A 15978-nucleotide genomic window follows, 5' to 3' on the forward strand; every position below is an offset into this window, starting at 1 on the left:
GTTCTCTACTCTCACAATAGAGCATTCACACATTAGTGGTAAAATTAAACTATATTATGTACTTTGTGGCAATCTTGTCACATTCTTACCAGTGTCTTGTAACAACTTTGGCTCTACCGGGTGCTATAAAACATTTCTGTGTAACTAACGAGCTAACTTTTTTGTGGCGATGGAGATGGGACAATCAAGCAGTGTTTTTAATGCTGAACAACATCAACATAAAAATGTATTCTAAATCTTTACAGGTTGATACATACGAACTTTGATACATTAAGCAAGTTATTACTCTAACAACAGAAGGTCCCTATCTCAGAATTCAATATCATCTCTCGCATACAAAAAACTGCTCATTGTAATGAGACTGCTTCTCAGATTTCCCATAAAAAATATCACATATCTTAGCTGTTCGTGGCCATTACCTCACCAGCAGTGATTGTTCTCAGATCACTACTCACTGAATAGTAGGGCCTTTCGAGGGCGTAGCGAACCAAGATGGCTGGGTGGACGTGATCCATGAGGGTTACCGACTTTCATTGGAGGCAAATTACCTCCTCCGTGATGTGAAACTATTGAAATATTAGGAGAACCAAGGGGGAGCTTGATGACCCCTGTAAGGCTGGCAACAGTGCAGCAAGGAGGCCCTGCACCCGAGAGGTAAGTGCATCGGCAACCCTCCATCATTTTCGACAGGCTTGAGTCATCCCTGGACGATGACAATGAAGGCCACTCACCACATGCAGCAAAGAGTGGGGGCCACAGAATAAAGGTAAAGAGCTATGAGGGGTAATTATCAGCACCACTGACTGCAGGAGCGGCAACGCAGGCAGGACGGGCCTGCGATACACACAGTAGCATTAACATCTACCTGAAGAATGCAATAGTGCCTATGATCCCACTGTGCTCCGATCCCCCATAAATCTCCTCTGGCCAGACTTCCAGCTGAGCAGCACTGTGGGGAACATAGGGCCAGCATTTGAGCCCAGCAGAGCTGCTATACAGAACCTGTGACGCCAGATTGCCTGACCTTCCAATGGCGTCTCAGCCGCGAGGTGGACTGCAGTAACTCACCTAAGAGCGGAATAAGCTCAGGCTCTTGCAGGCAGGTTGTATTTAGGCACGATGCATCTTGGCACCACATGGCTCCCCTGCTGCAACCCAACTGAATTCCCCTGAGGCCCCAACAGTCACTGGTGATGTAGGAAGAATAGGAACACATCACATACATCACATACAAACAAACATAAGTTCCCAAATCCCAATACAAACATTTTAGGCTAGGGATAGTTGTAAACTAATGTAAGTAGTGAAAGGCTTAATACATGACATGCTAAAAAAAGACAGACTGTGGGTTCAATAGAAAAGGCAGGTAATATTTAGGACAAACAAACACCTATTACTTAGGAAACTTATACACATGCTGCATTGTTAGCTGTGCTGAAACACACAAGAGGCCCAAGCCACATTAGAATGAAAGTTTTTCTTTAAAGCTGAACCAACTGTCGCTTTCTAAATGTTCACTAAGCACGAACAGGGTGGAACAAAAGGGTGTATCCTGCCTTAGCACAAGGGTCCTAAAAAACCAACCACAAGTCATTCATATCTTGGTGAGGGGAACTGTGTAAGGGTCAGATAAGCATTAGTACAAGGCAGGGCTACCGTGAGCATCATGTAAAATATAATCACTTGTTGTGCACGAAAGATAGAGATGCTGAACAACGTCAATGTTACTTACCCACCCATGAGGTGACCAGTAATCGTGCATGTGCTCTTGTCAAGAGGTCCCTCTCCCCTATTATCCTATCTGTACTGCTTGTCTTGCTTACGTCAATGCTGAACTTGTCAGCATAGTTTTTTGTGGTTTTTACAGTATAAATACCACTGCTTGTGAACTAGAACTTTGAACTTCAGTCATGGCCTCTATTTTAAGACTGCCTGTTGTTCCCAGCTGAAAATCGATTAAACCTATATTATTGTGTCAAATTGATCTGTCTTACTTTAACAGATTTCCCTCTAACATATTGGCCAGCTAAGCCAGGAGCTCTACTTTGATCTCACCAACTGCTGGACTGGGGGCCCTGCCTGTCTCCACGAGGTGATCTGTGCACTTTTTAAAGAGGTAAGGGAGATGCCAACATTTATGTAAAAATCTCTGATTTCGTGGGGACAGATGGGACTCAGTTGAAGGTAGTGAGGTGGACAAAGTATGAGGTCTGTTCCTTTTATTGTATAAAGACATTTACAATTTTGACACTGGAATGTATATAATTTTGGTGTTTGCATGCAAGATTATGTATGAAATGATTTAATATTAAGGGATCCCAGTGGTAAGTCCGGAAGATACAGGGAGCTTGACTGAGTAAGTCAAAAGTGGTCAAGAGTAGTGTTGGACTTGAGGCTGAGCAATCAGTGTATGTTCTAAAGAACACTCATGTCAACCTATCCCAGACCTTAAGTCTGAAAGTCACAATTTGTAGTTGCAAATAGTGAAAAGTTGTCCCCTCTATGAATCCGGAGGGAAGTGACCAGTATTTTGTAGTATTTGTTTGCCCTAGTATGAAATGAAGAATTACTGTGTATGTATATGCATGTATAGATAGAAATATGGCCACATAATAATGTCAATATATAAGTTTATGTTATTTAGTGTATAATTTAGGAATAAGTATCAGACCTCCTATTCTTATGAAGGTTAAGTTATAACAGGATTTTTAAAAGTAAAGTAATTGACTGGATTGAGCAAATGTCCCAAAAAGTAAACTAATTAATTCTACATTCCTGAATTAATTATTCATTTTTATAATGGTCAGGCTGTCACCCTCTGCAACAGAACTGAACTTAGTAGACCAGTAATATCAATACCATAAAATCATTTATTTTTAAGTCAAATGTTTATGAATGTCTAGGTATTTATAGTATATCACCTCTGGGCAATAAAACAACCTAAATTGACATAAGAGAAATGCCTGTTTGACAATTATAAATAATTATTCAAAAAACTAATAAAAGGAAATTGTCCTCCAAGTTAAATGTAGTGTAGTAGCCTCATGAACCCCATAACAAATACTGACACTACTAACTATTATCCACATTATGAAACTATACAGCCTCAAGACTGAAGGCAAGATGAATTATCAAACAGTATAGACTGGGACATATACACATATCTTGAGGGTATACAAATAGAAGGAGAATTATCAGCTACTATACATACAAACATATTTAACTACCTTTCAGATAGATGTGAACAGGACCTCCGCATAATTAGAATAAAAGAGTTTGTTTTTAAATCTACAAAACCTGTTGCAGTTGTCTTTTTAAGAGTGAGGCACCCCTTTGAAGGCCTCTAAAATATTCAGTTTAATTTTTCATGTGTGACACTGGTGCAACCTTGTGGCAAGAAAGTGAATATATTGAAGTCACTGCAACTTTTCAGTGGAACCATGGGCAACAGTCACGTGAATTCCCTGCAATAACAACAGACTCATATTTAGTATTAGACCTCCTACTGTATGCATTTATTAGGGACCTCCCAGTGTGGAATTTAGGATATGAGTAACTTATAAAAATGTGTGTGTGTGTGTATATATATCTATATCTATATCACAATAACATTATTGTTTGTTGTGTTAGGCAAACAAACCACTTAGGCCACACATAAATGTACCTACCTAATATATATATATATATATATATATATATATATATATATATATATATATATATATATATATATATATATATATATAAATGAACAGTCCTTCAGAGATTGTTCACCTTCACAGCCTAGTAACAGTGTATGTGAAGTCTGGAAATACCCTAGGAAGTAAATAGAAGTCCATTTAGAGTGTAAACCATATAGTATAAAGGATTAAGCTCACTAAACAGACAAGGGGTCTCCTTTAGAACACATGGTTAAAGTGTTCTCAGGAGTCAAGGACAGGATAGGAAAATACTGTAAGGAATGGCACAAAGCATCATTAAAACTTGCACATGCATGGCCCAAAGAGGGTACATTTGATAATACAACAATAGAACACCTGCCTACAGAGTAAATTCAAGGGAAATAAACTAGAGAAAAGGAAGATCACACTAGACCTATGGAGGGTCTTCTGTGAAACAAATATGAATGAGTCAAATACAAAGCCTCATACCCTCCCTTCAGCTCTTCCACCCCCCTATCTTGACGTGCAATTAAGGTTAGGCAGTGCAAAGGTACAGTGCATGTATACGATGCAACCTGGTACCCCACACTCACTATCCACCTCTTCACATCCCCCTGCTGTGGGATATACAGACCCGAGTATAGCCCACCATTGGAATCTTTTTCTGAACATAGAGAATATGTCCACCCATCTCCATGTCCTCAAATGGCCAGTACACCACAGGAAATGTTAGGTGGGGACAGTACTAAATACATAGGGACAGTAGATGCCACATTTACACTTCATTTAGAGGACGAGATGTCCCCCACTAAGAAAAATGAAGGTATACCTAATGAAGGGTCAAGAGAGGCACAGAGAATGGAGGGGGCTAGAAAAAAAAAGAAGGTGTTTTGCAAAAACTAAGTACCAACATTAAAAATGAGACAAGAAGGTTAGCTTATACACCAGAAAGTCCTCCCACAGAGTGCTGGAGGTTTATGCACCCAGGAGCAGAGGAGAATAGTGTAGGCAAGGGGATCACAGCGCAGGAAAATGGACGGGAAGACAAAAGAGCGACTTGGGAAAAGGAGGAACGACCCTTGAGGCAGTCAAGGGCCCTCACTGGGCCACAAATGATTGAACAAGAAGGACTAGATGAGACAGTCTCCACACATAGCAGCTTAGGTGAAGAAGATCTGGATTTAGAAAAATCCTACAAAGGATCAGAGGGGGCATTAGATGACATCACTGAACATGTTAAAAGAATGTCCCTTTTTGAGGACCATAACAGGGAACAGTCACAATATGCCTGTGAGGGAGAAGAAAACAATAAGACAGGACAGACTTTACAAAAGAAGTCAAGAGAATTACAGAGATTAGTAGATGATGGGGCGCATGCACACCCCTGAGAAAGAAAGGGAACATTTGATATGGCAGGAAAAATGACACTGAGGAAAGACATGGCACATGCATTCCCTGTATGCCCTGGCAATAATTTGACGCCCAATGAAATAGTAGTTCAGTATGAAAATAGTTGGTATAATGTTGTCCCTTTTACTGACAACCTAGCAGGTTGGACAGAAGGACTGGCATCACAGATGACACCATGGCTGCGAGAGGGTTCCTTTGAACCCTGAGACATGGCTAATGCAGAAATGTGCATTTTCAGTGCACAGGGGATCCTTACTAGGATTATCCCTATATGCAGAAAATTCTAAGAGTGTGGCAGAAATATGCTTGTAAGTATGACTCTCGTTACCCTACTGGCAATAGGACTACAGTCCTGACACAACTGCCCTTGATATTCAAGGGCCCAGGGGCGCCTCAGTATATACCATGGCCCCAGATGGACAAAGAAAATTTAAAAAAACAGTTGCCACAACTTGCTGAGGGTGCTGGGAAATGGATAGCAGCTCTGGAAAAACATACTGCAGGGATTACTCTTGCAATAGGGGACATTAAGAGTTTACTAAGTTCTTTAGGAGATGAGACAGACCTATTGTTCTCAAAGGCAGGAGTAAAGGATGTGACATTGACCAACCCAAAATGTGATGGCGCACCATTTAATAGAGTAAGGGGAATTGTTTGGAAACAACTGAGAAAAATGTGTCCAGACAGGCCAGACATTGGGTCCCTTATGGCACAAACAATGCAGCCAAATGAGGACCCAGACAAATTCCTCAGCAGAATGAAGGAAAAATGGACACAGGAAGCGGGGGAGAGTTGGGATGTAACTGGACAGAATGCAATACTATTTTACAATATAGTGAAAAGGGGTCTCCCAGCTGAAGTACAGGATAAATTAGATAATATAGTGGCCTTAGAGGCTAAACCATAGATAGAGATACAAGCACACATAATACATTTTTGTGAGAAGAGACAAGAAAAGGAAAAGAACGAGAAAGATAAAATAGAGAAAGCAGCAGCTAAATTGGTCCAGCAAAAACTGTCTAAGAAAACAGAGGAAGGAATTGGCACTGCCACCACCCAGTTAGCTAAAGTGTTCCTGGGAGTGCCCCCTTCAGGCACCCCAATGCAACCCTACCGGTATGCCCAGAGAAGCAATAACAGGAATAATGGAAGAGGAGGACAAGGAAGGTTTGGGGGAAATAGAGTAAACACATTCCAGAGTGGACAGACATGCCACTATTGCAAGATGACAGGACATTTCATTAGAAACTGTAGGTTTAAAAAGGAAGATGAACTTAGCAACCAGACAAGGGCAAATTATGGCCAACAAATGGTACTGCCTGGTGGCATTGTAGCACAACCTACCACGAGTCCCCAACTGATATATCTCCCACAGCCCCAAATACAACTGCAGCCTCAACCACAGATACAGCCTTAGCAGTTACAGCAATCAGTGCCCCAAATACAGTATGGGCCACAGCAGACAGTGCAGCCCACCCTGCAGCACCAGAACTTACAAGGAGGGGTAACTGTCAGGGGAGGAAACCCATTCCAGCAAAACTAAATGGGAGGATATGCACAATGAAGGTGCCCAAGGAGAAGTCTCATGTGTCCAGTCTTATCTGTAACCCACAGGCCAGATGAGGAACCGACTGTGATGGTAGCAATAAATGACAAAGAGTACACCTTTCTCATTGACACTGGGGCCACTAGGTCCTGCATCCGTGTGAGGAGACTGCCTTTGTCAAACTGATCAATGGACACACAGGGGTTCTCCGGGGCTGTAATGAGGGTTCCATTTACTAAACCTGTGGATATGGAAATAGGGGGAAGGTATGTTGATGGATGTTTCTTATTCTCCCCAAATGCACCAGCTAATCTGTTAGGACGTGATCTCATGGCAAAATTAAGCATGACTATTCACTTTGAAGAGGATGGGACTATGATCTGTTCATCACTGGAGTATCTAATACACGCATCATGACAATGGTTACACACCCCCAGATGGTAACCAAGTTAGAGCCAGACCAGTAGACATTTTAGCTTTTATTAGAGCAGTGTACACCGTCATAGCAGAAACACCAGAACTGACAGGGAAGCTAGACGAATTACCCAAGAGCTTTCACTTTAGACAACAGGGCCCCTATTTTGAAATATTAGACAAAGACCTCATTCTGGAAATAGAGGCTCTAGAAGTGCCCCCCACCTATGGGACACTGATGGGAAGTGACCACACTGGTGCGATGTGGGCATGTGTCATCTTTTATGATCCCAACATGCAGGTGGGAGACATATCAGATGAACATTTGTTTGCTGATGACCTTAGAAAGACAGAGATTGTTTTTCAAAACAGTACACCTCTACGCGCCACACTGGCGACAAAGCCTGTGATACCAATAAATGTCTCCAGTCCTATCAAAGATAATGACCTTGCGCAGGTACCCTCCAACTTGTGGACAAAAAGCCCTTATGATGTAGGCCTCGTCCGCACAGCAGTACCATTCAGAATAATTTTGAAGGAAGGAGCAATACTACCAAGAGTGAGACAATACCCTCTATCCAAAGAAGCAGAGGAGGGCATTGCACCTGTTATACAGGCATTGGTGGCGCAGGGGAGTCATATACCCAGGTGTATCCCCCTGCAACACCCCAATTTACCCTATAAGGAAGGCCATTGGGAAATTTGTGGTGCATGATTCAAGACCTGCGCCCCCTTAATGACATAGTGATACCAGAATTCCCTGTAGTACCTGACCCTTCCATCATCCTAACCAACATACCCCAAGATGCTAAATACTTTTCAGTCATAAACTTGAAGAATGCATTTTTCAGCATTCCCATGCACCAAGACAGTCACTATTTGACAGCATTTTCCTATTGCGGTTCACAGTACCTTCATTCCCAATTACCTCAAGGGTACTGTGAGTCCCCTAGTGTCTTTAACAGGATGGTCAAGAATGACCTCGCCAATTTTCAATGTGACAGCACAGTGTTGCAGTATGTTGATGACCTACTGATCTGTAGTCCAGCAGAGAGGAAGTGTAGAAAGGACACTGTGTCCCTGTTGTGCACCCTTGCTCAAAGAGGTTACAAGGTAGACAGGGACAAATTACAGTACTGCCAGGAAGAAATTCAATACTTGGGGCAACTACTGTCAGCATCAGGCCACTGAATTAGGCCTCAGAGAGCAGAATCCATTCGGCAGATGGCAGAGCCTGAGACTGTGAAAGGAATGCAGAAGTTCCTAGGCTTATGTAATTATGTCAGACAATGAGTTTTTGACTACAGTACTTTAATATCACCACTGCTTGCATTTATCAAACAGGCAAAAACACAGAAAGACAGGATAACATGGACTACGGAGATGGAACAAAACTCCAGTAAGCTAAAAACAGAGATAACAAATGCACCAGTGTTAGGAACACCAGACTACAACAAAGAGTTTTTTCTTTTTTGCCACTGTAATGGCCAAGTGATGACGGCTGTCCTCACCCAAAAGTATCCTTTAGGCCACAAACCAATTGCATATTTTTGTGGCCTACTTGATTCTGTCATGAAAAGCCATTACCCTTGTGAACAAGCACTAGCCACAGCAGCCTTTGCAGTAGAGAAAAGTGCCCCCATTGTCATGGGTGCACCTCTGACACTGTATGCTGAACATGCTGTGTTTGCAATAATTCAGAAAGCTAAAACAACATTAACAACACAGAGAGTATCAAGCTATGACATATTATCATTACCATCCTTGAAGGTGGTTAAATACCACATAGTCAATCCTGCTACCTTCTTTGCACACCCCATTTCAGACACTGACGATGATGCCCATGATTGTGCCACATATACTCCAGATGAGTGTAGCCAAGTAACAGAAGACCGAATTCCAGGGAGTGTTGTATATTTTGTGGATGGGTCTTCCACAATAGATCAGGACACAGGGGTAAGACATACAGGTGCTGCAGTTGTCAGAGCGATGCAGCACAGCTCTTCAGACACACTGCAGATAACTGAGAAGATAACTTTGCCATCTCAATATTCAGCCAAGGCTGCTGAATTAGTAGCTTTAGTGTCAGTCCTCAAACAAGGGGAAGGAGAAACAATAACAGTATACTCTGATTCAGTCTATGTCACTACAACAGTGCATTCCAGCATTATGCGGTGGAAAAGACAGGGATTTCTCAAGTCTGATGGAAGCCCTGTCATGCACTGCCCCCTTTTAGAGGACTTGATATAAGCTTTAACACTGCCACAAGCAGTTGCAGTAGTGAAATGCGCAGCCCACACTAATGGTCAGGATTTTGTGTCCCGTGGAAATGCTCTGGCTGATTGGGCAGCCAAAGATGCAGCAACACGCCCTCTTAGTGACACACATACCACAGTTTTGTTAGCTAGTGAAACATTGACACCTTCAGACCCTTTGAATGCATCCAGACATTACACAGAGACAGCTCATCTGCATATAAGAGAGTTACAAGAAAAGGCCCCAGAGCATGAGAAACAGTTGTGGGAAGCCAGAGGATGCACACAGACAGGAACAGATTTATTATACAGACATATGTCAACAGGGAAGCCTGTCATGCTCCAAACATTGCAACTGATAGCTCTAAACCAGGTACATCTTCATTCAAATACTGCTAGAGACAATATGTCCCTCCAAATACGTCAGGATTGGTTTGTCCCTAACTTACATGAGATGATTACAATGTACATACACATCTGCACAGTGTGCCAGTAGTATTCACCAAGTCCCACCTCTAAGGTAATAGCTTCTACAATACCTCGCCCACAAGGTCCCTTTAAGGAACTGCACATTGACTACATTAATATGATTGACATATGCAATCATTATCGCTATCTTATAGTTGTAGTCTGCCCATTCTCAAGGTGGATTTAAGCAGGACCTTGTGTTCACTGTGATGCCAATTCTGCTGCTAATTTTTTGATCCATGAGGTAATATCGCGGTTGGGTGTCCCTGAGGAGATCAGATCTGACAATGGCACCCACTTCGTCAATCATATATTTTCTCACCTCACCACCTTGTTAGGAATAACACATAAATTGTCCTCAGCTTATCATCCGCAAAGCAATGGAATTGTGGAGCGCCTTAATGGCCTCCTCAAGAACACAATAAGTAAACTATGTGTGACATTGAAGAAGAAATGGTTATACTGGTTATACTGCCTCCCTGTGGCACTCTTTGCTTTGAGAAATACCCCAGGACCAGATCACTATTGGACTCCTCATCAAATAATGACAGGTAGAGCAATGAGCACATTTGTGCCATCAACTAGACATAAGTTGGAGGGTGCACCTGAAGCTGTACAAACTAAATGAATGAATACATGTCTGAACAAACCAAAGTTGCAAAGTTCTTCTCTAAACAGGTTACACGTGCAGCCAAGAAGCGCACCCACGCATCTCCTGTAAAGGATCAACAAATACCATTACCTTTGGGAACTTTAGTATATATTTGCAATTTTGTCAGAAAGTGGAAGGACTGCAAATTCAATTGACCCTTCCCAGTGACAGACAGCACGACTACAGCAGTGAAAGTCCAAGGCCACAAACCATGGTACCACCTCCAGGACATCCGCCTGGCCCCAACCATGCCATCCATCCCTTTGGACACTGAGCAGGAAAAAGAGGGGGGAGAACAGGAGAAGCAACCAGCGTAAAGCATCCCTCTAAAGCTCCAATATTAGACAATTCTTCTTTCCAGTTATGTATTTTATGTTTGTTTTTCCTCCTCGGTGCATTGATAATGATGTTTTTAGCCCTTGGATATTTTTATTATTTTGATCCTATATTAATTATTACACGCATGAGTAGAACTGTTGATAATGATATTGACCATCACCCTCTCCATACTGCTTTGTTTGATAATATGTGGTACCAGCACATGCATAGTATAGGCACATCCACGTCCAACACCAGTTGTTATGTATGCACTCTCATCCCCCATGCTGCTGGAGTAGATAGATTGTATCTCCCAAAAGAGGTATCCCCAAACATCACACATTGTCTCCTGCACCTATTTTTATGCAGAATGAGAGCACAGCTACAACCAACTCACGTTAGTCCTGTTACTGAACTAGTTAACACAACTAGATTTGACACCACCCGAGAAGTCCTACAAGTCCTGACAGGAAAACAAGAGATAATGGAAGAGATATCAAAAATGAAGAAAGGGCAAAAAAGGCCTCACCCAGATTGGGAAAAAGGGGTATTACAACAAGGTATTTTTGGAAGGTCTTACCCATCATCTGAATGTAGTAACTATTTAGCTAAACCCCTGCCCCCTGATTGCGCAGGCAGGCCAGTTCTTAGTATCACAGGATCAGTATTTGCCCATGGTAAATGGCATACCGAGGCCAAAGTCATAAGTAGAGCAATATCATTATGGAATGGCACTGAGACACAAGGTCCGCTAAGTTTTAATAAGATAATAGTCCAATGTCAGGAAATATGGCATGCGAACATACAGAGATATACATGTGACAGGAACTACCATACACCCTAGAATAGCAATGAAATTAACACAGTTTTCTCTTTGTTTCAGAGGGAATGGGACAGTGAATGTAGGGAGTAACCTCACCTGCAACATCACCACCTACAACGCTGATATGCAGGGCGGCACCTCCAGCCTGATGGATCATTACTGGACGTGTGGGGCCCGGCTCCACATGCAACTACCCCCGAACGTGGAAGTGACTTTGCACACCCCCTTCCTGGTGATACCAGGTGTGGACATCTCTCAGCTACATGACCATCCCATGACCCGTCCAACAACCTTGCTTCACCATTACTGGACAAAACGAGCTGCTGAGTTTCTTGGTACTGAAGTGTGGAAAGACGTTCCACAGGAACATAGACTATTTAATGATGCCCAAATCTTTTTTTGTAGCATCCTACCATTTATTCAGGCGAAAGCAACTGCACGCTGGCTGCAGATCACACGCTTTGAAATGAAGAAGACCATAAACGCCACCGAAGATGGGTTCAATGCTATCAAGAAAGAACTCCGAGCCCTTAGGCTGATGGTAATGCAACACAGATATGTACTTGATTGAATGACGGCCATGGAAGGAGGGGTGTGTAAGAAGATTGGATCGGCCTGTTGTAATTATGTGCCGGCCAATGATGCTGACAATGGGACATTAACTCAGGCCATTCAGACACTGCATGATCTACAAAAGAAAATGATCAATGAGGGCGGAGCCCCTGATGGGTGGTTTGAGGGCTGGTTCGAATGGGTGCCGTCCTGGATGTTGGGGTTGTTCAAGGCCTTGTTGCCTTTGATCGTGTTGTTGCTCTTGATGTGTCTTATTTTTCAGGTAATAACAGCATGTTGCAAAAGGATGACAGCTAAATTGGGAGGGACAGAGTAGTGGGTATGTGGTGAGTCCCCAAGTTTCATTAGTAGATGGGAAGGTAGGAAAAGTAGTTGAATAATCAACTAGAGGGGGGAATGATGTAGGAAGAATAGGAACACATCACATACAAACAAACATAAGTTCCCAAATCCCAATACAAAAATATTAGGCTAGGGATAGTTGTAAACTAATGTAAGTAATGAAAGGCTTAATACATGACATGCTAAAAAAAAGACAGACTGTGGGTTCAATAGAAAAGGCAGGTCATATTTAGAACAAACAAACACCTATTACTTAGGAAACTTATACACATGCTGCATTGTTAAGTTAGCTGTGCTGAAACACACAAGAGGCCCAAGCCACATTAGAATGAGAGTTTTTCTTTAAAGCTGCACCAACTGTCGCTTTCAAAATGTTCACTTAGCACGAACAGGGTGGATCAAAAGGGTGTATCCTGCCTTAGCACAAGGGTCCTAGCAACCACAAGTCATTCATATCTTGGTGAGGGGAACTGTGTAAGGGTCAGATAAGAATTAACACAAGGCAGGGGTACCGTGAGCATCTTTGTAAAATATAATCACTTGTTGTGCAGTAAAGATAGAGATGCTGAATAACGTCAATGTTACTTACCCACCCATGAGGTGACCAGTAATCGTGAATGTGCTCTTGTCAAGAGGTCCCTCTCCCCTATTATCTTATCTGTACTGCTTGTTCTTGCTTACGTCAATGCTGAACTTGTCAGCATAGTTTTTGTGGTTTTTACAGTATAAATACCACTGCTTGTGAACTAGAACTTTGAACTTCAATCATGGCCTCTATGTTGAAACTGCCTTTTGGTCCCAGCTGAAAATCGATTAAACCTATATTATTGTATCAAATTGATCTGTCTTATTTTATTAACAGATTTCCCTCTAACACTGGCACTATTGTTGACAACAGCCACATAGCTAATCCCAGCAGCTGAATTCCTGGAGCACCACGTGAACTGTGAAGGGAGGCGGGCATATCTTGCCTTGCCAACATTTACTGAAAAAGGAACCTGAGGCTTCTATTTGTAGCCCTGCAGGAGGAGCGTTGGCTCCTCTCCTAGTCAGGCCCATTTTGACCAAGAGGTGCCTGGTGCTTAGGGTGAAGAAGCTACCATCATCATAAGCCTACGAGGGTGACCCGACTACAACATGAAATACACAGATGTGTGCAGTGATCTTACCCAACTAATGCCAGCTCAAATTAGAGAGACTGCCTCACCTGCCCTGCTTTGTGCATCTACACAGACCTATCTATAACATGATTTACTAACTCCAGGTTTCTCTGTTCTTCACCAGCCCTCACTGCGCTGCTTAGAAATTCATAGTGCTCCCTGCTGGCCACGAGCAAAAATTCTATGCAGCCGAAAAAACCCCAATCCAACAGTCACAAGTTCCTTTACAACTGCAGAGGTGAGGAACACCACTCCAGTGGAGAATCAGACTGACATAGTGGCCCTCACTAAAGAAAACCTCCTGTCTTCTCTAGGAGTCCTTCAAAAGAGAGCTCCAAGAGGACCTAAAGGCTTGTCCAACATCCTCACTTGAATCCTTCAAATATGAAATCAATATAAAACTTTCCTCCCTCCAGCAAGATGTGGACTCAGTGAGCACTAGAACCCTAGATCTCAATACTGAAGTCTAAGACCTGTAACACCAGGTCAGCCAGATGGAATCCCCAAATGACATCCTCAATATACATCTCCAGGACTCTCTCCTGAAATGTGAAGACTTATAAAAAAGGTCCCAAAGGGATAACACATGAATCTGCAATTTGGAGGAGGAAGTGGATGGCCCAGACCTGAAGACGTTTGTGATCGGACTGTTTTCGGAGGTCCTAGGTGACTATCAGATGAGGATTGAGCTCAATAAAGTTCCATAAACCCCTGGGGGAAGAAAACATCCATGAGATGTCCTAGCAAAGCCTCACTCTTACAAAGTCAAGTAATCGATCTTACATGCTGCACAGAAAGCGGATGACATTTTCTTTCAAGGGGCCACCTTCTCTATATTTCAAGACATAGCCCTAGCAATGCTGGCTCACCGGCTACAGTTCTGCCTTTATCACAGACAAACCTCGCCTTGGGCACATTAAATATCGATGGACATACCACTCTGGTCCTATCTTTGACTTTTAAAATAAAACATATCACTTTACAGAACTACCTGAAACAGAGGCCTTGTTGAAAGTATCTCTCACAGAAACGCCGTGCCTGGAGAGGGGCCCAGAGGGCCCAAAGGGAGCCTGTCCTCAGCAGAGGAAGGGACAATGGCTCTCGCAATTAAGCCAATGGACTCAGAGGAAGCGTTAACCTGGAGCCGTTTTTGCCACTCTCCCATCCGAAAACTTTGTCAGTACATGATACTGAAGCCCAGACAAATTACACTTAACTCTCAACCAGTGAACTGAACCTGTGATCTTCTCTCCCTTTACTAGACACCAACTGTTGCTTGTGAGACAAATCCTAGTCTGTGAGCTGCCAAACCCTGTTTTTCAGGGTTAAATACTATTTCAATGTCAGTATGCCTTGATGATTTTACTCTTCTCTTATAATGTACTAGCGGTTTTTGACCTACAAGCCTGTATAGATACCTCGTGCAGAGATGTCTTTCCATTGTTACGGACTCTCAGTCCTACTCACTATTTGTTTTAGGTTTAACATGTTCTTATTTCAGGGGTCGGGCGAGTACATGCAACACTGACGGTAGGGAGATGGAGGGGGAAGTCTTGGCAGAAATGTCACCCCTCGCTGCAACAGATAAAACAGAGCTGAGAGATAATAGTGTTACAGAATTGAAACTACCCACTAATACGTAACTATGGTAATTACAACACTCACATGGAATGTTAAAGGCCTTACCTCTCCTGCAAAACGCCAGAAGCTCTGGAAATACCTGCTCGATTAATGACAGTGTGGTAGCTTTGCAGGAGAAACACCTTAGGTGGGATGAGGAATACAGATTACGACATAAAGCCTACTTGTAATGTACAAATCATCTGCCCAGACTAAACATACTGGAGTAGCACTTTTTTCCACCCCTCTTTAAAATTTCAACCGGAGGGTTGCAAGACTGATAGGGAGGGTAGTATAGTATTGGTGAAGGGATGCCTGGTTTTGCTTCCTTATATGCACTCAATTCTGGACCGGTCCTGTTTCTACACTCACCGTCATGCCTATTGGGAGGTTTTGCGGAATGCGTCATTTTCTTGATGGGAGATTTTAATTTGACATGGAGCTCCAGGAAATATAGTATCCACACCCACAAAACTCCCACGGGGAGTTTTCCTAAAGCCTTAAAATAGTCCTTTCACTCACTAGGACTCATAGACGCATGGGGAACTCTCCACCTGACATCCCAAGGCTACATTCTTCGCCCATTCCCACCGTACCTATTTCAGACTAGATTATGTTTTCATCAGCCAATCTCTAACACCAATATTAGTGGATGCCCAGTTTTATCCCATTGACCTCTCTGACCATGCTCCTGTGGGACTAACACTAGAATGGGATGCCCCTCCATTTAATAAA

At 42.8% G+C, this 15978-nt stretch overlaps 1 protein-coding gene across 1 annotated transcript in view; it reads right to left on the minus strand.

The window, feature by feature from the left end:
* NOL8 (nucleolar protein 8) overlaps positions 1 to 15978 on the minus strand; it is a 270845-nt gene that overhangs the window by 62603 nt on the left and 192264 nt on the right. The window lies entirely within an intron of this gene.

Source organism: Pleurodeles waltl, chromosome 9, assembly GCF_031143425.1.
Source record: "Pleurodeles waltl isolate 20211129_DDA chromosome 9, aPleWal1.hap1.20221129, whole genome shotgun sequence".
Classification (NCBI taxonomy): domain Eukaryota; kingdom Metazoa; phylum Chordata; class Amphibia; order Caudata; family Salamandridae; genus Pleurodeles; species Pleurodeles waltl.